This window comes from Vanessa atalanta, chromosome 2, assembly GCF_905147765.1.
Source record: "Vanessa atalanta chromosome 2, ilVanAtal1.2, whole genome shotgun sequence".
Classification (NCBI taxonomy): Eukaryota; Metazoa; Arthropoda; class Insecta; order Lepidoptera; family Nymphalidae; genus Vanessa; species Vanessa atalanta.
This window is the reverse complement of record NC_061872.1, coordinates 12,658,882-12,682,741: the sequence shown is the minus strand read 5'-3', so window position 1 is coordinate 12,682,741 and position 23,860 is coordinate 12,658,882. Positions and strand designations below refer to the sequence as shown.

At 33.5% G+C, this 23,860-nt stretch overlaps 1 protein-coding gene across 3 annotated transcripts in view; it reads left to right on the top strand.

The window, feature by feature from the left end:
- LOC125074693 overlaps positions 1-23,860 on the top strand; it is a 168,665-nt gene that overhangs the window by 34,735 nt on the left and 110,070 nt on the right. For all 3 annotated transcript variants that reach the window (XM_047686097.1, XM_047686115.1, XM_047686088.1), the window contains exon 2: positions 4,303-4,341. The gene's annotated coding sequence lies outside the window, so the exon portion shown is untranslated. The remainder of the gene's footprint in view (positions 1-4,302; positions 4,342-23,860) is intronic.

Here is a 23,860-nt window from a genome sequence, read left to right as displayed (position 1 = left end):
ACGAGCTGTTTCGATATCCTCAACTTTCCAAGAGGTCTCTGTATAATAGGAGTTTGAGCTACTTGCATCATGAATCTTTCAGCGAATTTTATCAAACTAGTATAGAGTCAACTGCGGGCCTGCCTCAAGTCTAGCGTCAAGCGTGAGGCTGTCTATGAAAAACTTTTGAATTGAGTTTTGAACATTTTAGAGAATATTTAGATTACCGAGTAGAAAAATTTGATTACTTTAAGCTTGCTTATGCAAACTGTTAACATGTAGACTACTATTAAACCTTTTTAATTTATATTTAATGTGTATCTGATATTCAATAAAAATATTCTATATATGTATTACTTAATGATCATATTTGATACTTAACTAATCAAGTCATTAAGATTGTTTAATTTAGACGGACCTGGAATTCCGTATCAAAAAACTCATTGCCTTGACTCATTCAATTATACGTAAGTATGCTTGTTGTTATATAAAAAACAGGCAGACGTGCAAATAAGGCACCTGATGGTAAGTGGTCACCAACCCCCATAACATTCGCGCCTTAAGAATTTTCAACTAGGCCTTAGATCGTCAAAGCGTTACCAACCGTATACCTCACCCACCTTCAAACCGCAGCTCAACAGTACTGTGTATTGCTGTTTGGATATACACAGTACATGAATATCTCATTAGTGATTGGTACCTACCCAGATGGGCTTGTACAAAGCCCTACTATCGAGTTAAAATATATTATATTGTGAAAAAATTTAAATTAATCATTTGAGTGTACCCCCGGTTTCGAATTTAGGTGAAGAGTTTGATCCTCAATACTTTATCAAAAGACTATTTAAAACGCTTAAAATTAAAATAAGAAAATATTTGTCTAAGTAAACCGCCTCCGCTAGTTACATGGTATCAGTTTCAGAACCATACTTCCAACCCCGCGGCTAAGTCCGCGATACAAAGGAACCATTGAAATGGTTAGCATTAAGACTTTTCTATTTTTCTCATTATAGTAAATAGTAAAGAAAAGTCGTAAATGTTTGTTTTTGATTAATAGGAGGTACATGCAGATCATAAAGTATATAACTGGTTTCCAGGTTGCACGGTGGATTAGTCACCTCCGATTATATGTGGTCAAAATAATTGATTGACATATCTGTAATTAGGATATTGGTAACAATTGTTACATTGTTGTTATTTGTCAGATCTTCTCGTTAGAAAATTCATTCCCAACCCAAATTCTAACAAGTATAAGACTAATTCCATAACGTTATATGTAGATTCAAAACTGCTTTTATGAGTCTATACGAATGAAGAATATATTGATTTTGAATACAATTCAGATATATGTATATAATGACATTCAAGTTGTATTACTAGTAGTTCAAAAAATTCGCAAATTCAATCCTGAGGCAATGAACCCCACTCCCAACACAAACGTTTTCTTGGAAAGGAAAATAGGTAAGCAAATCTGTAAAGACAGGCAATGATAGATTAATTTAAAAAATAATACAAAGCGTGAGGAACAATGTTACACATTAAAAAATATATTGGCTTTAAATTTAAAATTGAGAGGTGTTGGGAGACTGGGAATAAAGGATTTTAATCATTAAGACGGTCTCTCACTGGCAGCGCTCTTATGAAATTCGATTTTGCGCATTCGACCACCAATCAGTTGTTTTTACACTGAAATGCTCGAACTCTTTCAGTATTGTAATGTTACAAATAGTACAGAATTCTCCCGATGGCAAATGATTTAATGACGTTGACACCTGGACACTTCATTATTGGACGACCAGTTACTTCATTGCCTGAACCGAATTATGGTGATCAGCAAGAACACCATTTAACTCGATTCCAGAGAATAGAGCTACTTCGACAGCATTTCTGGAGACGTTGGAGTAACGTGTCAAATGGCATACATATATACATATAGCAAAGAGCTATAAGTACCTCATAAGGAATAATTTAAAATATTTCCTCACAATCGATCAAGCCGTTTAGGTAGGGTATTATGAACAGACGTACACCGGTTTTTTTTTTTTGTTTAAAGAAGATACCTAGTGGTATTCTATTGTTAGAGCATAAGCGAAATTACAAATAAAACTTAAGCACAATATTACGAATTTAACAACATTTTATTAACACCATTTAAATTATTACTACAAAAGAGATCCGTAGTCGTTGTCTAAACTCCTTTGACACCTTAAAAGACATATGCATGTGTATGATACGTACCTAAGTTTGGTTTTATTAAAATTGTAGATGAACTGATGTTCATAGAATTTTCATGTCACTTTTCCTTCAATAACCTTCGAATCTTCTGATACTCAAATTTCAATACTAAAATTACGTGATAGAGTTCATATTACATAAGCAATCTCCAACCTTCATGGTTGATTCATTGGATCTTTAAACGTTATACTTGACTGACATTTTGCTACGGTCTAATTATTAAACATTTTTTATTTTGATCTTTATGTTGAAGAGATTGAGCTTAAATTCCCCTGTAGTGATCTCAATTTCGTTAGGTTATCAAAATATTGCCATTTTAAAATAATTGACGACATCTGATAGACTTAATGCTTTTTATATTTATTAAATACAAATAAAGGGGAAATAAATTCAAAATTATTTAAATTTTTAAATGTATTGTTTTTTAAATATACGCAAATTTCGATGAAAGAAATTTGGCCATTGTACCAACTCAGAAACTAATGGCTGATTTAACAAAAACAATTATTAAAAAAATATTTGGAGAGACTAACCTCATACGCTCACGCCATATGAACAACTACATTATTATTATTTTTTAATGTTTTTGGTAGGTGGATGGGAAATTGGACCGATTTATGGTAAGTGGTCATCACTGCCCGTAGACATTGGCGCCGTAATCATAATTATTCCATACATTTCCAATGCGACACAAACCATGGGAACTAAGACGTTATGTCTTTGCCGGTAGTTACACTAGCTCACTCAACATTCGAACCGGTATATAAAGATACTAAGTAATACTGGTGGTAGGTTATATGATGTTACCTACCCAGACGGGCTTGCACAGTGCCCTACCACTAAGTATTTTTTTAATTCGATAAAGTATATTTTGATATATACACCACAAAATGCCGAACGCGGTTTTTATAAACAGTAAAATCAAGTTAAGAATAAATCATATAAACGAATTTAGTATATGTATGTATTTCTGGAAGCTTTTATCTCAAGTATGTAATAAAATCCATTAGGGTTTCCATTTTGTACTGAAGCATTCAATATTACTTTCGACATACGCTCTTAAACGAAGTTAGTTTAATAAATAAACAATATATATTGTATATATATGAACTTGAAATGTCACGTTAATAGTCTAAATTTAAGGCGTGTAAAACTGCGACGTGAAACTAAAAAAAAAAAAAATATCTACATATACCTACATATTATTATCAATGATTATTTATTTAGTTAAAACTATTTTTATTGCTATTTAAATTGTCAAATTTTTAAAAGGAGGTTCATTGCATTAAATTATTTTATTTAGAATTATTTCAAAAATTCTTTAACTGTCAAATTTAAAATTTTGTTTTAATATATAATTTGTACGTCACAAAATCAAATTGTTTTCTTTATTAATTTTCACAAAAATATTTCCTAACAATGTTGTTTGCACCTTTAAAGTTGTATCGCTTAGAATTACCCACATCAGATATTAATTTTAAGTGCTTAGTGATAAGTTGATGGTGTAACTTTTTCAATAAATAAAATAAAAGAAATCATATATACTTACTTAAAACTTATCCAAAAAACCTGAAACAAACGGACCAACTTAATTATCTTCCTGTGCGTGACAACTTAACCTCACATTCGTCATACTATTTTACTACTGGGCGTGTTCTTAGTGCTTCTCTGGTTTGTCATATAATTAAAAATATAATTTGATATAAATTATCAAATATTAAAACCTTCGTAAATCTAAAATATGATGTTAAGTTTAAAAAAAAAATTGTAGAAATGCCCCAAATAAAAAAGGAATTACCCTATTTACGCTTCCTTTTAAGCTTATCACATATATATATTTATATATGTTAGGAGCGAGGACGGCAAGAGTCTAAGGGGTCAGTATGGATCCTGCTACTTTTTGCATCGCTAGGCGACCCGTAAATTATTGTGCTATTGACGCTTTAGTTGTTTGGTTGAATATTAGTACTTTTTTGCATTGAGACATTTTTAAATTATGTTGCATTGATTTTTTAAATATAAAGTTACATTCAGAGATTTATCAAACGGCTTATCGAATTCAATTAATTTGATTTTCTTTATTTCCAGATGAGCCTTTATTGTGATGTCGCAGACAGTTAGAGACATGTAAGTATAAAAGAATATTATGTGTAATTGACACGACACAAGTAAATATAATATATATTTCTGTATATACATACATATACAAGTACATTCGAAGTAAAGCATTGAGTAAATATTCTGACTGCCTCACAGGCTTAGTAGCTCTCAGACCGTAGTTTCCAAGATCCTTCGTTCAATTCCTGGGCAGGTTATTAGATTTTTCTTTTTAAAATTACTCAGTAGATCGGCGTCGAAAATCGGCAACGTATACTATATTGCTTCGAACAAAAAGCATATAAAGCCGTTGGTCCTGAAACTGTTAACGGAATTTCCCCTAGTACTGTTAGCCTTGTCCTTTGGATTGTGGGAGTGAGCGAATAGGGAGTACAATTGTATTTGCGCAAACACTTGGACACTATAATATGCCCTGTACAGGTTGCTCGATTGTACAAAATGTATTCAACATAAATATTAAAATCAAAACAAACAATCACTCTCAACCTTGTCTGAAACGAGAGGCGACCTTTGTTTCCCTTTTAATGTCAAATTCACACACAAATACCGCCGGTGACGTAACATGAATGTTCGTCCACATGCTGTGCGAGTAATGGCTAGGGAGCTGGCGAGTATTTTGGTATATTATTTGCGCACACTGCCGCTGATGTACAGAATCCTTCTGAAAACAAAGTAAATCGATTATGTAGACAGTCTGACCTCTGGTTTCCCAAGGCAAACATATATTGTCTGCCTTTGGGAAATCCCCAGTGTTATCCCTTTTTTAAATTCGAAGCACTGTAAATAGAACATGCATGCCTCCTATGGTGGCGGACGCGATCAATATTTTTAGGGCACTATTATCATTAACATTTTAACAAAATCTTTTTAGCATAAATTCAAGTTAGTAAATCAGCCGTTTCAACAGTGTTCTATCCACGTGAATCACATTATCAAATCCGAGTATACAAAAAGCGTCTTAATGCGCGTTAAGTGAATTGTGTTAATTTATCTCGTATAAATTCTCGTCCGATTGTGTTATACGAATTCGCATGACATTGAAAATATATGTTATATGTTATACTGGACTATAAGTATAGTACTGGTAGCCGTTAACGTTGGTATACAGTTATAGTCGTCTTGCATTGATAATGTCTTAATGTAATCACAGGCGGATCGAGAAAGCGAACCAAATATTTATAATTTGCCAATAATTTGCTAATCAGCGTTAACTTTGGGCTGTTACGACACCATTGTAATGATATGAAAAACGAAAGATGATTTTTCAAGACGATTTATTGGTGTAACTAAGGGTGTAAGGTAAGGGTTGTATCTAATGTTTATTTATTATATGTCCCCTCTTATAATATAAATTCGAAAGTAGCTCTGTCTGTAATTCTTCACTCTTAAACTGGTGAACCGCTTAACATGAAATTTGGGACGTTGATCATTTGAATCCCAGGGATTACGATAGGTATAAGGAGTATAGAATAGGGTGTGTAAAATGGGAGATGTGGGACGAACGGTTAAACGTCTTGCAATAAAGTTTGAATATATATGGTAATATCTTCATGGTCGCAAATGTAGCAAGTAAAAAAAAACGTCAGTAAATAAATAAACTAAATTTTGTTATCGTTATTAATTTAATTATTATTACACGTACATTGATCTTTAAAACAGCCCATTTAGATACCGTTATTAATAATCATAAAAAATAGATATTTAATTTTAAAAAGAAAGTGAGGAAAATAAATTAAAAATTAGTAGGTATTTTGGACTACAGAACCAGCAAAAGCGAAAATTAAACATCAAATTAAGACAGATGAATTAATTTGACTATAATTTAATTGGTCATTGGCTGATAGCAGGTAATGACGCAACAGGTGACCAATTAGCGTTCAGTATTTAGTCCGAAAACGAAATCTGAGTTTAAACAGCGTTTCAGTACTGTTGTGTGTTCTGATTTGAAGGGTGAGTGATCCCGTGTAATAACATTCACAAGGGACCTGAAATCAAAGTTCCAATGATTAATGTCTGTGGGCGATGGTGACCACTACCTCAGGTGGTCCACTAACTCCTTTGCCTGCCTATTTTATGTTCAATAGAATACTCATACAAATGAAAGAAAGAAATGAGGACTATGTTGTAAGAAAGGTTTTGAGAATGGATGTGGATGGCTATAGATGTAGGGGACGACCAAATGATGGATGGATTGTGTGAAAGACGATATGGTTAGAAAGAATGTTACTTGTGAGATGACGTCCGACAAAGAAGTATGGAAGAAGAAGACATGCTCAACCGACCCCAAATAAAATTGGGATAAGGGCAGGAGTATGATGACTCAAACAAACGAAATTGCTTTAGTAATATGCAATTTGTGTTTCTATGCACTATTTATAAGCTAATCTTTTTGTAAATAACACACGGCGTATACATAATATCCTTTGAATAACCGGTTTATAAATTCATTGACCTTCCTATTAATTTTCTCATCAATATACCGATACCATAATCATCAAAGGACATACCGGCCTTACTCTGCAATGTAGGATGCCACAGATTAATTATATAAAGATCTAAAGATTTTTAGGTAAACCTTCCACTGATCATATGGAGCGAGGCGATATATGAGCGTTATTTTATATCTATAATTATTTAAATATTAATGTTCAGATTGTCTTGTGATTTTGTTTATAAGGACGAAGATCTTAACGTTCCGAGTTTAAATCAATAACAAGCTATTGGGTTTTTATTTCGACAAATACTGGCTAATTTGGATGTTAGTAGTATTAATACTCCCTTGCCTCGGAAGATACGTAAAGACCAGGACCGATATCCTGCAACCGAATAGAACAAACCAGATTTGTCAGATTGCTGTTCCACCGCATTGTGACATTGAAAGATTAGAAATGGTAGCATATTAATATCATACAGTAAATTATTATATTAACATAAGAATTAATAACATATTAAGTGCTCAAATATGTACAAATATGAATTAAAAATAGTTACTGTATACATCTTGACCGCGTGGAATGGCGGCAAGAATGCTAGCAGCATTTCTCCGTTGAATCGCAATTCCGAACCTCTGGGCTAAAAATGAACCAGCCCTTCTGTCACGAGTGGATGCATTAAGGCAAGGTATTAAAAAGTACTATTTAAAGGTCTTCTTAAAAAAAAATATTTAGATTTTCATAAAGAGAGTGTATTTGTGTGTGCTCTCATATTTGAGCACAATCATGCACCTGTTCAATTGACGAGTATTGCAGCTTTTCATTTATATATATGTAAATGTTACAGTATACTTTTAATTATTATAACAAACCGTCATTGGATTTTTTTATCAATTAATAAGGAGTCTATAGCTGCTATGTTAGAAATTTATACTTTAAAGAAAACTCAGGATAAAGCTAATTTAAAATATTCTTTCAAAGCCCTTTCCGATCTGCTTGATCCTTTGGCTTTGCGTAGAGATGTTGGATCGCTCTGCATCTTCTACAGAATTTATCACGGGGAATGTTCCGAGGAATTGTTTGGATTAATCCCGGCTGCTGAATTTCACCTTCGGACATCTTGCCAAAATTCACCCGCATCACCTAGATGTCCGAAAATCCACAACAGCGCGATTTTTAAGACATTTTTTGCCTCGCACAACTACTCTGTGGAACCAGCTTTCGCCGGCGGTTTTTCCGAACCGATACGACTTGGGAACCTTTAAGAAAAGAGCGTACTCTTTCCTGAAAGGCCGGCAACGCACCTGCAAGCCTCCCGGTGTTGCAGATGTCCATGGGCGGTGGTAGTCACTTTCCATCAGGTGAGCCTCCTGCTCGTTTACCACCTATGCCATAAAAAAAAAAATGCAACCTTGTATTTGTTGTGATTCCAACTGATTTTTAATGAAAGAAAATTTTGATTCGCAAGAGGACAGTGGAGCAACAGGTTATGGAGTCAGTGTGGAATTAATGGAATTAAAGAGGCGTCATATTTAATCAATACTGGTTATTTAAACACGGCGCTGAAATCACGATATTCAATAAATTTATAAATATCGTGCTTGATTAATACAATAAAAAAAAAATGTACGAATTTATCTTCCTTTAGTTGGGTTGCAAAGCGTGCAAAAGTTTCGAATTATCTGAATGTATAAAGTACCCAAACCTACACTTTACTGTATTCTGATTATAGTATGTAGTTAGTGCCTTTTATATATCTATCAATTTTATATACATATAACATTAAAATTACAAATCGACGAATCGTTACTAGAAATAATTTCATTGTAGTTAATTTTTTATGCGAATGATATGCAGTCTAGCGGCGCTTAGCATTGTATAACCAGTGGATAGGGGGCTTTATTCGTAGCGTTGCGAGTGGGTAGCGATTTATAGACGCGTTATATCTCATTGCTGCCCATTGAGGCATGATCACTTCCTGTCTGCTATTGAAAATATGGGTTGGTCTAACGAGACTTCATTAGGAATTATGTACTTCAGTATATTGTCCCTGTTTCAATAGATGTGACTGTCAGGTTAATGTACAATTTGGATTCGGTAGATTTTGATGGAAATTCTATATAGCTTGACAAAATATAGCATAGTTTTAGTCGCTTTATGTGGTGTTCCAACGTGAGTAGTTTAGTGTCTTATCACATGCCAAAGTAAATCATATTTTTAGTAACAATTTCGTGACGTCGCAATTTTTGTAATTATTAAGTCACTGACATTTTTTATCGAGGAAATTTTGACAGGTTTCGGAAAACTTAAGTTCGTAATATCACATGTCGGACGCGTCATAATCACGTCGATGATTGACCGGGTGAATCGTTTACTTTAGACGCATAAAAGTTGGTTATTTGGTATTCTTACCCGCTAAAACCCATGTGATATTCGGCCACCACATGGAACAGCGAGGCTTCAGTTTCGTTTTCACATGAACGTTCCTTTTACCATGTTGAGGTCGTGGCATAGCGGAGTTCTAAGGGAACCGTAGTATACCGGAAACCTGAACTTAGTTCGAACCGAAATTATTAATAAATATTATAACGAAAACTTACCGTTCTCTATGAGCCGAGATGGCCCCATGATTAGAACGACTCAATCTTAACCGAAGATTCCTGGTTCAAACCTTTTTTTTTTCTCGCTGGAAAAACGCGTTACGCGCTTCCCCCACGTGATGGAAGGTGGGAGGGGGTGGGGGGTGTTACTCCCCGGAGCCCTGGACGCCGAGTGCGCCCATGTACCTAACCTAGGCAAGTTCTATTAAACAATTTGCGACATGTGTTCAAGCTGGATAAGGGGGGAGGAGGGGGGGGGGTTCTTACGTTAGTGGTCCAGTAATTAGATATACACCAACTGTTATTTGAAGTTGATTTAGGAGTTAAATTCGAAAATGGCGTATGTGACTTTAAAATCACTAGATACCTCAAACTATCAATATTGAAATAAATAATGATAAAAGTAAAATCTATCTGTGTATTACCAACAATATATATAACAAGATAAATATACATTCGATTGCCGTCTACGCTACAACAAGCCGTAAAAACTTTGCGAACTTTGTAAATTTTGTACGAAACAGAATTTCTCAAGTTTCGTATTCGTATGTTAACGACTTTAGTTTAAGCGAACTGACGCGTGAACGATGAAAATTTACCCAGAATCGTTATAATCTATTTACGAGGCTTAAATGGATTTGTGCATATAAAATAACATTAGCGCAAAAATGAAATATTAAATTGTATATACATATCGGTAATCCTAACCGATTGTGATGGTATCTTGTAATAAAATTATGCGGCACGTTACAAATAAACCCTTAAAAAATAGAAAGACTATATCAATTGCAAGGATAATACAAAAAAATACTATTCAGGTTTAGGTATTCTGCAAGAATAAATTCGAAACTCACTTCAGTACACGAGTGTCGAATGTGAGAATGTGATATGTTACATTGACATAAAAATGGCGAATCACCAATCGTATGTCGGTTATCAAATTATCGCGTGTGAGATTCGAAGTGAATTGTTACAGAATCGCGCTGCTGTTATTATAATTGATTTGAAATTTTTAAAGGGTATGGGTAGATTAGTTTCAAACAGCGATACTTTGTATTATCGTGTTACAGTTTAAAGGATAAATACGCGAGTGTTACAGTCACGAGGGACATGAGCCCTTAGTCCCCAATGCGATGCCGATGGTGTCTACTTACCATCAGATATATATTTTTGAACTCATTCAATAACCAACATTTTCGATGTTTAAGATCTGCCGGGTGTCCCGTGAATTCTGCATTTTGTAGTGTAAATAATGTTTTCAAACGAGGAAAGGAAAATAAACAATATTCCATACAGGATTTTTTTACTTATTTTGGACGTGACTTTTGTCTATCGTCGGAATTTATTCTTCTCTCAGTACTGATATCGGAATTAGTCTATCTGTGTACAATTTCTTCTTTTACTTTTCATTTAGTGAACTTTACTCTTTGTATGATCATTTATGCCATTTATTTATTTATTCATAGTTACAGAAACAGAAAACAATCAGAACATTCATTAAAATTACGGACTTACACAATTCTGAGCTAGATTACATTCCTAAGCGTGTGTACTCGGCATGCTCATAACAATTATATTTATACAGTCAGGTGCTTTTTGTACAAAAATCACAAATTACTAAAATACATTTAATATATTAAATTAAGTACATTAAAATCATGTAATATTATTACTTAAATTATCTACATATTGAATATTTATCACTATTAAACTAATAACAATACATCTATATATTTGAATTATTAGACTAAGAAAATAAATTCAAATTCACAAATTCAGAAATATCTGTCAATAGGTTATTGAGATAATCATTGCAGTGAAATAAAGAGATTCCAACTTAGTATAAATGCGTGGGCAGTTACGGTACACGTGTTCCCGGGCCATCTTAGGCTAACCACATAAATAATGTAAATAAAAGTTGATAAGGTAATAAAATCCTCGTTTCCTCTACAAGATACAAGTGTACCGCATTGCGTCACTAACTTTCGAAGCGACTTGTGATCCTTAAGGGTCGTATTTATGTCCGGTAATATAAATCTTAAACTTGTGCACGTAACTTAGTTCGTTTAAATGTTCATGTAAGCTGTATACGTACCTGCGAACAATTCTGTTGTGTTACATCATGTAAACAACGAATTTGTTTGCTTGTGCGTATGACTGACGAAATTCGAACATTGTTATAAGTTAAACATGTTTTTATTGTATATCACTAGATGGCGTTGATTTATTTTTTTAAGTTGGTAAATCGCGCTATCTAGGTTTTTGTAAATAATATATATGGCCATGTCAATGTAATGTAGATCACACTTGTCCACACTAACTACGTTCTGAGCTGAGATGCGATCTCATAGGAGACACCCTCATGACGAACGTCACTCTTGATATCGAAAGGGCTCAAATTTCAAGGCTGAGACTAGTACTCGTCCCAACGTCCGGTGACGCTGTAAGGGCCAACAGCACTACTACATACACGATACAAAAAAAAAATGTATATCACACTTTATTAAATCGTGAACAAGGAAATAGAGTCCTTATTTCATTCATTGTTTAGTCCCCTCTTTTACTTTGGACGTTTTCACTTTGTTCGACAAGTAAATTCATGACAATCTAATTTATACTTATGTGTTCAGAAAACTTTGATAATTAAAATTCATATATCTTTATTTCAACATGGAAGTGTTACACTTATAGATTGTCTATATTTTACCAGCTGTTCGGAAAGAAACGCCCGAAACCTGAGAAGAACCGGCGAAAGAATCTGAGCGGATATTTTTTTTGTCATATTCCACGAGTATATGACAAAAAAAGTATCCCATTATTACAAGGATAAATAATTTATTTTTGAAGCGTCACGTACTAAAAATCTATAGTCCTCTTCTAAAGGTACCATTTAGATATCGGATATATCGCATACAGCCGTTTTACGCGAACTCGAAACTCAAGCCGGACAGAATCGCTTTGTACGGAACCGAATTCATGTCCGACGTTTGTGTTCACGATGTTAGTATTCATCCGTAACCGCCTTAAAGGTACTAATCGTCTGTATTAACTGCTTCGTCGGTCCCGCGGTCCCTGAGTCGAATCTTTTGTAGAACTAGAATAATTGTAAGGTTTGTCGTGTTATTTTCGTTACCATCTAGGTATTATTAGGCTGTAGGTATTCCTGGAATCTTTTGTCCTGAAAAAATAAAACTCGCCCATAAAATATTGTAAAGTTAATAGTATTTAAGGTTCCACTATTGAACACTTTGTGGCAAAAACTTACGTAACCAATATCGTTATTTTGACAGATTTTCTTCAGGTGGCATTTATATTTCCTTGTAATGTTATTTATTTTTATGTGTTTATGTTTCTGACGTTTCACTGAATAAAAATATACTTCTTTAATGTTATACTTTTCGGAAGTAAGGGGAGATATTTCATAGAACATGATGGGACGTGTCGTCTGGTCAACTGACAACCATGGGTAGGATATTTGGGCAGAAAATCACTAAACTCTATGCTGATTGTTTTATAAAATTTGTTTGTTTTATCATTTAAACTAAACTGACAGCTTATATAATTCTACCACTGGTCTATGGACCTTCTTTAAAGATTTTATCCACCACGTGGCTTCAACATAGTTTGGACTTTTTATACAATTTAAATAAATAAATTAATTCGCAAAACTGGTGAACTTTAATATCAACAATAACGAATGTTATTTTTATTAATAAAATCAGACTTATTTTACCAATTAATATTACAAAATTCGTTTCGATAAACAATTTAACAATTTCAGACTAGGTCTGATGGAAGAAGTTTGAAACAAGATTACGAAAATTAATGGAATGAATATATTAAATGGCAATTGCAATTATGTAATTATTAAATACTATCAGTAACGACCTGTAGATATGCCATTGCTTGACAAAGATCTCGCTTGAAGAAAAGCTTTGGATTTATTTCACTTTGAAATTATTTCAATTTGTTTTTGAAGTCGTAATCTTCGGTTAATATTTACGTGGTCTAGCTACTGTGCCATTGCGGCCGATTACTAAAAAAACTTCTCAACAATTCTTATTTAAATTCAACAATTCTTATTTAAATGAAAATTATGCTATTCAACGCACCCCGACATCGGACGGCTGCCTTTAAGACTGTGTTTGTCTTTCGTCAGATGTTTATGATAATAAATGAGGCCCTTTATTTCATTTAAGTAATGACGTTAAATAACGAGCCACAATACGAAGTATGAATAGCGAAACAGTGAAGTTAAACCTAGTCGTGTGAAAGTTACCTTATACTCTTTCGGTTGTGATGCAAAGGAAATCTTGGGAAGATACCTAGACCCCTTAGGTGGAAAAAAGCTAAATAATAACAACATTTGACAGCGAAATGACGCAATATTTAGATAAGATGATTTCACTATGAATTTGTAATAAAATGGCGTTTCGAACGTGGACGAAACTGTTATCAGAATTTTGGAAGTAAAATTAAAGTGGAAATAAGTAGTTAAGTGCAATAGTGTTATATTATAAATAAAGATATATTAATCATAAACTCTAAGTAGTGCACAATATAGCTGAGTTATTAGAAAATCGTATGAAATACGTAATTCTAAGGTTTGTTTAACTTTTTTCCTACTTCCATTGGAATAAGCTACTGCGATAAATGTTATACTAAAAGGTATATCCCTGCAACAGGCAAGCGACGTTTATGATAAGACTCGCTTCCAGAGCCTATTGAAAGATCCATTCGAGCGGGAAAAGCATCCTGTCATCCGTCCGCTATTGAAACAAGTATATATTACTGATATTACTCGTAATCATTTTATTTAATAATAAATTCTATGTAGTATTGAAATAAATCAATTTTAATTCACGGTAATTGTTACAAGTAGTCGATATCGTTTGTTGAAATTTATTAAAGAATAACACTGTGTAAAAAATTGGTTTCTTGGCTGAAATTCTGCTGCTTATGATATTGAAACAGCATTGGAGCAGACTGGTGGTGTATCGTCATGGTAGTATGTGCAAGCGATTCGGTGACGACCTCCGAAAGACGAAGAAGGCACTGCTTGTTCTTTAGTGCTTTCGGAGCTGACGGTATAGGTCAGTTCCAGATACAACCCCACTTGATTTGGGGCAAACGTGTTTATGCGTTTTTCCGAAGAGATAAAACGAATAACTTGTCGTGTATGTGCGCAAGTGTATGGAAACAATGACAACTTTGTTATTATACTAAATCATAATTTTGAATATAGATCTATTTGAAACGAACGAAATTCAAGTAAAAAGAATAGAAGAAATATAATTCCAAGGATAAAAACTATGTGAGCGTCGTCATCGGAGCCTCCCTTCCGCTTCCAGACTTAATTTGAATCACTTATTAATGAGAAATTGAATAAAATCAGCAGAGACACTTTACCGATTGAACCGACGTAATTCGCTTTGAATACTCCAAAAAAACCTCTACAATCGTTCGTCTAATATGAAAGCGCTTCGTTCCTCAGAACGTAGGCACATAAATAGATTTTAAGTATTCCCAGAGCTCTCGAAGATTCGAGTTTCCACGAACTACAATGAATATAATTGGTAGTGAGCGGTCTGTTTCTATTACCTCGTCGGTGGAGCCGTAAACTAGTAATTAATATTTTCAAAATAACTAAAACTACAAGTACTTAATAAATATAAAATACAAAAAAATATCCAGGTAGTAATAATGACGAATTTAATGGCGGCCATCATGAAAATAAATTAGTCAACTATTATGGATACATTGTAGCACAGAAGTGTGTGCAAACATAGGTTAACACGTTTTCCCTCTATTTTTCCATAGACGGTACAGCAAAATAGCAAGACTGAGACAATGCAGGTTAAGACTTTTATATGCAACTTCCTTCCCATAATCACAGGGACAAAAATCGGCTTACGATATAAATATATAAGATATTAAGTAATAAAATCATAGTCAAGATATACTTTATTCAAGTCGGCTTTTACGACCACTATTGAATCGTCATTTAACAAACAATTTTAAGTGAAGCTACCAGCTTCGGAATGTACATTCTATCGAGAACAGCCGACAAGAAAATCAAAAGTTACTCTTTTTCAACATTTAAATATACAGTCATATTAGTTATATACAATTATTATATATGTATGTAATATATCCTGCCTGAAAGTCACAATATAGGTAAGAAATTATATTGAAAAAAAAAAAAATTTTGATTCAATGATTTGTTGATTTAATAATTCGGATTATCACCGAGATTTGAACAAGATCTAACTTATATTCAGTAGTTACTAACCCTCGTCGGATACAAGGTAAGACAGTCAATCAATCTAGAAAGGATGAACACTCAGACGTACGGGGGATAAAATTGTCGCTACTGTAAGGTAAAGTTGATCACAATACTCTTGGTTCCATATCAAGAAAAGTCCCCGTAATTTTCCACTCACTAGTGACGCTACTCACTTTTTTCCCGGCGACGTTTTTTATTTTTATCGTGCTGTCAACTTCCAAATCACTGTGACAACACTATATTACAAAAATATTCCCTAAAACATTATTCGTACTTTGACGGACATCAAAGGACATCACTCCCTATGGAACGACGAGCGTATCTAAAATCAACTTTAGCTGTGGCTTTTCGTGTATTGAATAATCTTACCTACAGTAGTGGAATGGTTCAAAGAACACATAACACAACAAAGGCAGTGGTTAGGAATATGTAAACAAATAAATCCGCAGCAACGGGATTAAGATTCACTAGCCGCGTTTCCATACGATACCCGATGTTTTTCATAGCGATTAAAATTTGAATATATATAAAATTTAAACGCCTCTAAGGATTTAATTTTTGGATATGAACTGTTCTGTACTACACTTGTTTCATTCAAGTTAAAGTGCCTTCGATAATTTTCGTGCCCAAAGTTAGTGTGGATAATTAAAACAATAAAAGTGTGATAGAAGGCCGAAGAAAACTCGTGCAGTTGGCGTTGAAGGAAGCGTGGAGCCAGTTTGTCCGTGACCATAATAGATGCTACCAGGTTACTTGGAAGTATCACCCACTCATTAGATATTCTACTGCCAAACAGCAATACTTAATATAGTTGTGTTGAGGTTTGCGAAGTGAGTAAGCCAGTGTAACTACAGGCACAAGGGACACAACTTTTCAATTCCCAAGGTTGGCGACACATTGGCTTTGTAAGGAATGGTTAATATATCTTTCAGTGCCAGTATTCATAAAACAAAAAACTCATATATATGTCAAATGGTGTTGAAATCTTTTATGTCAAATATATTATACACTAACGTCCATGTTTATAAAAAAGACTTATTTTCATGCAACAGTTGTATAAATTGGCACTCATCTGAAGGGTTCTATCTCACATCAAACGTGACTTTCATTTTCCTTGTTATTATAACTTCAACGGATTGTTACGAAGTTTTTTGTTGATAGGAAAATACTCGGAAATAGCATTATATTGGAAAAGTTGAAGTCTTTACTCGATATAGTAATATTCAATTTCTTACATATACTGGGTCTTATTCTTATTCCTCTAATCTATATAAATAACAATGATTAGTATGTTTGTCTCCTCTACGTTCATGAACTATTCATCTTATTGTGATAAAACTGGTGAGTTTTACTGTACGCCCAAGAAGGCTTCTAGCCCATAAAAACAAGATTTCACTCTGTGTATTTTTTTTTTTCCTTAAATATAAACGTTCTATGTAGATTCTTGATCCTGTGCTAACCTGGGGCGGGACTAAATTTATATAATATTTTTTTTAGCATTACTTTTTAATTGGCTTAAAATATGTTCACAATGACAGAATGAATGAATGATGATTTGAATCATTACACGTTAAGAGCTTCAAATGGACTGATGTTTTAAGTGAAACTTCTTTAAGTGTCACGCGGTACGGATTTCGAGATTTATATCCCGCTGAGTTTCTTTCGCCGGTTCTTCTTAGGTCTGAGGTGCTAAATTCCGAACCGGTGGTAGATTTTTGACAATCAATAAGCAAGTGTAAACACTTCTATATTGAATAAAGATTTTTGACTTTGACTTTGACTTTGACTAATTTAAATTTTTCCGTTTTTATCTGAAAGCTTCTGTCACCTGCACTGAGTTTCGAGCCTTTAGTTGGTCAGATTTCATTTAACGTAATCTAGTGTGGGTCCGTCTTGCAACAGAAACTTTGTAATATATACTTTCGGTTCTGGTGAAAAGATAAACTGTTGTTAGAGACTAGCCCTAGCCTCCAATACGGTAGCACCGTCATAGGATATCATAATTAATTATATCATTAATAATATCACATTATTACATATTATAAATATATACAATTATTATTGTAATTGATTGATCGATAATTTGTACAACTTTAGTTAATATTATTTTATATGGAATAACATTTAATACTGGCATGTAACACTATTTCTTATTTTAAAAATGATTGAGCTGTCAGAAGGAAAACGATTGGATGATTGGGAGCATTGTAAAAATATAGAGAGAGATTGAAACATCATTGTACAACTTAATTTTATTTTGCCATCCCGAACTACTGAAATTACACTATATAAGTTTTTTTTATTATTGTTGATATATTTGTATCTTTATAGACACGCTGTCCGTGCCTTTGGTGTATTTTACCTTTAACGTATATCGATGTTATTTTAACGTGCTTGATTGTTTTTTATACAAGGCAGCACCACAATCAATGTTTCAGGATCAAAGACCAATAGAAATTTTATATTCATTTAGTAATGCGTCCTTGTAGGGATGTGATTTGTTTTAAACTATTATACAGAGTTTTGTTGAGAATGTAAAATCTCTTTTTTTTTTGTTTTTCATATTATTTTATAATTTTTTTTACATTTAGTACTATTCAATAAAAGTGTATTCCTATCAAATAAAGTAGCTAGTTCAACAATCCGTATCGTAAATATGTCGACGGTTATTTACGAGGGTAACAAAATCTTTTCACTTTCACATGAAGGCCGGCCATTTAACAGATGTGATGAATTGTATAATACAAGAGATCGTAAAGAAACATTTTGATATCCTACCCTTTCTAAGGGTAAAAACGTAAATTGCAACCTCTTAAGACGACAATCGCTAGTAATTGTAACAAGTTTTTTAATTTCCGTGAAAAAAAACGCATTATTTTGTTTTTAAGGTTTGTGAAAAAAAACACGAATGTCAATGTTTTTGTTTTGTCGTCCCTCTTGTTTCACGAGCTCACTGTTAAATAAAAGCATCACGAAGACATGTGCATATTATCTGATGTTTGATTGTATTCAACCACAATTGTAATCGACAACCGTCAACCCTTACTAGAGCAAGGCGGAAGATAACCTCAAAATCTTTTCAATAAGAAATAGCACTTAGACCAGCAGTGGGATTTAGTAAAGTCAATAAACTAAGAATCGTAGAATAATTACACATATCTCGTTCAAAGATTATTATCATCCCTTGATGGGTTGATTTGGAAATAAACTTTGTTTTTACATACATAATGTGTTTTAAGTATTTTTAATACCATATTTAAACCAAGTATTAGCTGTAAGAAATACAATTTTACCCGCTTGGTGGTAATGTTGATATAACCACGAGAACTAAAATTATAAGCAGCAGACACAAAGACGCTGCGTTTTATGAATTCGTGAATATATCTCATTTGTGCTCTCTACTTTACAAAGATAAAAAATATTGTTTTACCCTATACCCAATTATTAAACCTTTTAACATAACAATTGTATAACCTAATATTTATATAGTAGTTAGTAGGAACAGTATAGTCTAGTCGAGGCATGAATATTGGAAATATTTTTCAGACAATGCCATTAAAATTTTCGCACAGCCTAAATCAAAATATGTTACCCTAAGTCGGATTTAGGATACTGTATTGTCCAAACGTATAGTTCTGACAGAATTGGATGTTCTAATTCTGACCTTTGGCATAAAAATCGATATGTTTTTTTTTTTTTAAATAAAGACTGACATTCAAACCCTATTTAAATATGTATATTATGCCTTTTCCAGTGGTTTAATATTCACATACGAGCTTGAACACTTGAGCGCCCGCTGTTTTTTATTCATACGTTCAGAGATCTAATAAAAATATATCAACATGCATGACGACCCGACTCCCTTGTTATCTTGGACGAAATGTACTGTGAATGCCACATTATATAATATTAATCCTTATCTACTATATATATGTATTTATATATGAATCTGTAGCTTGTGTTGTATTTATTTCTTTGTTTATTTGAGTGCAATTATAACATGATCTACTGGTCCCACTGGCACGAAGTGTTTTCTCGTCATATTTAATTAAATTAAAAACGTTTGAGAATAAAACAATGATAAAAAATAGTTTTAATAATAATTTATAAAACCGTATATAATATTAAAAGACAGAGAGAAAACGAAAGAGAGGAAAAGGTCGCCTGGGGCATAACGCTTTTTCCTCATGTGACGATTTACTTTGCGTATATCCAAACTGATATTATAAATGCGGAAGTGAATTTATGACGCTTTCATGTCTTCAGTACTCAAACAATCACGAATTTTGAAAGACGTTGTCAGATGAAAAAAAACGTCACACAGTACGTTAAATCTGTAACAACCAGACACACCTCCCTCAAAAACCGGAGAAGCTATGTAACTATAGTGTAATCATAGATTATTATTGCTTTTTTTTGCTTTAGCAGCCTGTAATTTTCCCAATGTTGGGCTAAAGGCCTCCTCTCCCTTTGAGGAGAAGGTTTGGATATTCCATTTATCCACCACGCTGCTCCAATGCGGGTTGGCGGAATACACATGTGGCAGAATTTCTTTGAAACACATGCAGGTTTTCTCACGATGTTTTCCTTCACGCTCGAGCACGATATGAATTATAAACACAAATTAAGCGCATGAAAATTCAGTGGTGCCTGCCTTGGTTTGAACCCGAAATCATCGGTTAAGATGCACGCTTTCTAACCACTGGGCCATCTCGGCTCATAGATTATTATATTTTAGTATAAATGGAATAACCAAAGAATAACTTCATTTGGTTTTAGTATAACGTCTGGGGTAATAACGTATTAACGCGCGTATAATCTACACGCGTTTTATTGTATTAGTAAGATGACCCGAAGGCTACATACATAAAGACGGTAACTCAATTTGTCAAAATCAGCTGAGACGCACAGCTTCGAATACTAAACAATAAATAATACGTGTTTGCAAGTCTATTCCTTGGGGTTCAACCTTACTTCATACCAAATGTCACCAATTTCTTTTCAGTGTTTTAATAGTGAAATTGTAACTGACAGCCAGAGTAAAACCCAAACCACATACCAAAAAATCATAATGATACTAATTACTTGACCTTTACGGTCTTTATTGACTGGCCTATAGGTTATTTATATTATTCTATAATATATGCATCGTTTGAACTTCTTCGTGGTACTGTAGCTCGTCAATCAAACAAACAAGAATAACAAAATAAAAACTGTTCTTAACTGGTTTTAACCCATTGATAGATTGATAAATTAAGAATTGTTTAACTACAATGTCTGTTGCATAAGTCTTAATTTTTATCATAATACCGTGTCAAGGTCATACTAAACGAATCGCAACGAGAACAGTATCGATTCGGTTTATGTTATTTCAAACCGATTTAATTGACCTTTGAGTACACTGCAGATCTCTCACAAAGTAACGTCGGCTATTTATGTTAGAGTTTCTAGCGTATTTGTTTAAATGGTAAACCAAACTAGTATTAAAATGCGAAACTGAATTTGTTTGTTGGTTACGCATTAACGCTTCGTCAGGGATACATATGCTGACATACAGGTTATATTGTGCCTGCCCCCTACTCGTCACAGGAGGAAAAAAACTAACATGTTTACATCGTTCAAATATTAGACAGATAACTTATTTATAAATGCTTTAAGTATTTAGAGATTAAATTAATCGTTTAACTACAACCGACTTAAAATGGTGTCCGTATAGACGAAACGGCTAGAAGTTCATTGGTTATTCGTTTTTATTAATTGAGATATGTATATTAATTAATTAATTAAATTTGTATTAAATATCCTGAATGAAAATCAAAGAAAATCCTTAGCTTTTTTGTCATTTATAAATAATAAGTCTAAGTTTTTATACCTCCTCATGGGACTTGTATTGCTCGTATGGAGTCCGAGTTCTGTACAACAAATTAAGAAAATAAAATAAACATTATTGAATGATACAAGGAACACAATAAATTAAGTGTAAGTACGGGTGTAGTGCTGTAATACATTTTCGAGCAAACTTGTATACCCAGATGTTACTTTAAAACCGATCCCGACGCAAACAAGTTCCAACTTCGTTCATACATAACTTAATTCTGATGAAAGCTTCCTCTCATCATGCGCATCACGTACGTCACAAATTGAACGGCTTTTTTATCGTACTTCTTACGGACACAGATTTACACAGGAGAGTGTACAATGGAAATTGTTTCTATGCGATATTATTCTTTTTATTTTTTAACCTCACTTTATAAAATAAATTAAAATATGTTAGGAATCATAAAAAAGCAATTAAATTGTCTACGTTTTTAAACTTATTGTCTTTGATCAGTTCTATGCTGAGGTGGAGAGTGGTCAACTGCATAATTCGGGGCTATCACCATATCCTGCGAATCGGCAACAGTCCCAGAGCGTTTTCCGTCTTTGGACAGCCCGGTGGATATGGACGCGACATTTTTATGAACAGACCCATGACCTCCACAGAACGGCGAAAGTGCCCCCTCCGAGTGCGCTCGATTGTTGAAGCAATCTTTTAAAATAAAACAAGATCTAACAGAAGGTACCACTTTGCCATCTAGAGTTCTCTGTAAACGTATTATTTTCTCTAAAGAAATAGATCACCGCAACTTTCTTAGTTAAAATATTATACGCCTCCGTTATTACTGAATTAAAAGATAAATTGCCGCAAATCCCCGTCACTTTAGCGACCTTCTTTCAGTCTAAAGTTTACTTTCCAAACAGAAATCTGTCTAACAAAGTAGCTGGAACGATTTAGAAGACAGGAGTTGATTTAAAGTCACTAATCTCGATTGATCATTGATGGAATAAAGTCGGGACTTTCTTGCGCCTTTCACGCGTACATTCTTAACTTGTTTATGGACAGTATGCCTTTTGATTTTTTGTTGAACAGGATTTTGGATGTCGACTTTTCTAACTTATTTGGTCGAATGAATGACTGACTTTTTTATGTTTGTTTTAGAAAGATAGTATCTATTACTGGAATTATAAGAAGTAAAAGTCACTCCTCAATCTCTTTTCTTACAACATATATATGATTCAACTATGGTACCTAAAATGTAACGTTCCTTGTGGCTGTGATTCCACTTATTCCACCTTTCAAACCTGAACACAGCTGTAAAGTTTTGATGTCTGGTGGCGAGCTGTTGGGTGGGTAACAAAAATATAATGACAAAAAAAAAAAATCAAGTGAAGATAAAATTACCAAATTAAGTAATGGTCTATTAAAGTATGGTTATCTCTTAAATTCATTTAAGCGTGTGTGTTAATTATTCGACTAGTAATCCAGTCCAGCGATCGAATCTAGCGCTGGAAAGCCACTGGAATAATGTGAACCAACACAGGAACATACCTATTCCAGTGTGCGATCCAGCCCTTGTAATAGGCTCGATGACAGTACTATAGTCAAAAGTTTTCCATATCAACCCTAGGCTGGATTAACTCACTGAATTACTGGAACAGAAAATTTTAAACCGGAAATAAATCCCAAAAGCCCATGAAAAACGTTCTTTACAATATATTTTTGGACAAACGTCAAAAAAATACTTTTAGAACGGATTAACTTCAGCTTTATTAAAAAAAATATATATACATATATATTTAATTCCATTAACTGAATGGTTCAAATGACTTCTAAAAATAAAATACCTCCTCAATGTTACTGTAGTTGAGCAAACATTTAAGTATAAAAGTAAATTAATTCAACCCGCAGTTCCAGGGTCGGTAAAATTAAATCTTAATTACGGAGGTGAAGCTGAAGCGTTATATTTTTTTATTTTTAAATACGAGGGTGTATTTAAACAGGTCTATAAAAAGGTCTTATAAAAACGTCCATTTTTATTGAATAATATTGCGACTAACTTAAACGCTTACGCTAATTGTAGAGTATTACTAAGTAACTTTTAAATCGAGACAAAATAAAAGTCTCCATTGCACTCATTACGGGGATTAACCATCCCCCTATAAGACCCCTGTTCCAATCACAGAATGAGTAAAGACAATTAACAACTTTGACATTTAATTGACGTGGTATCATCTGTGAGTGACGTGGGAGGTGAGATCTTGAATATTATCTATGGTACCCATTATAAAGTTGCTATTGGAACATTGGAAGTAAAATTAATGAGGATATTAGTAGTTAAGTGGAATAGTTATAAACAATGACTCATTAATTAGTTTATTTTTACTTGGTG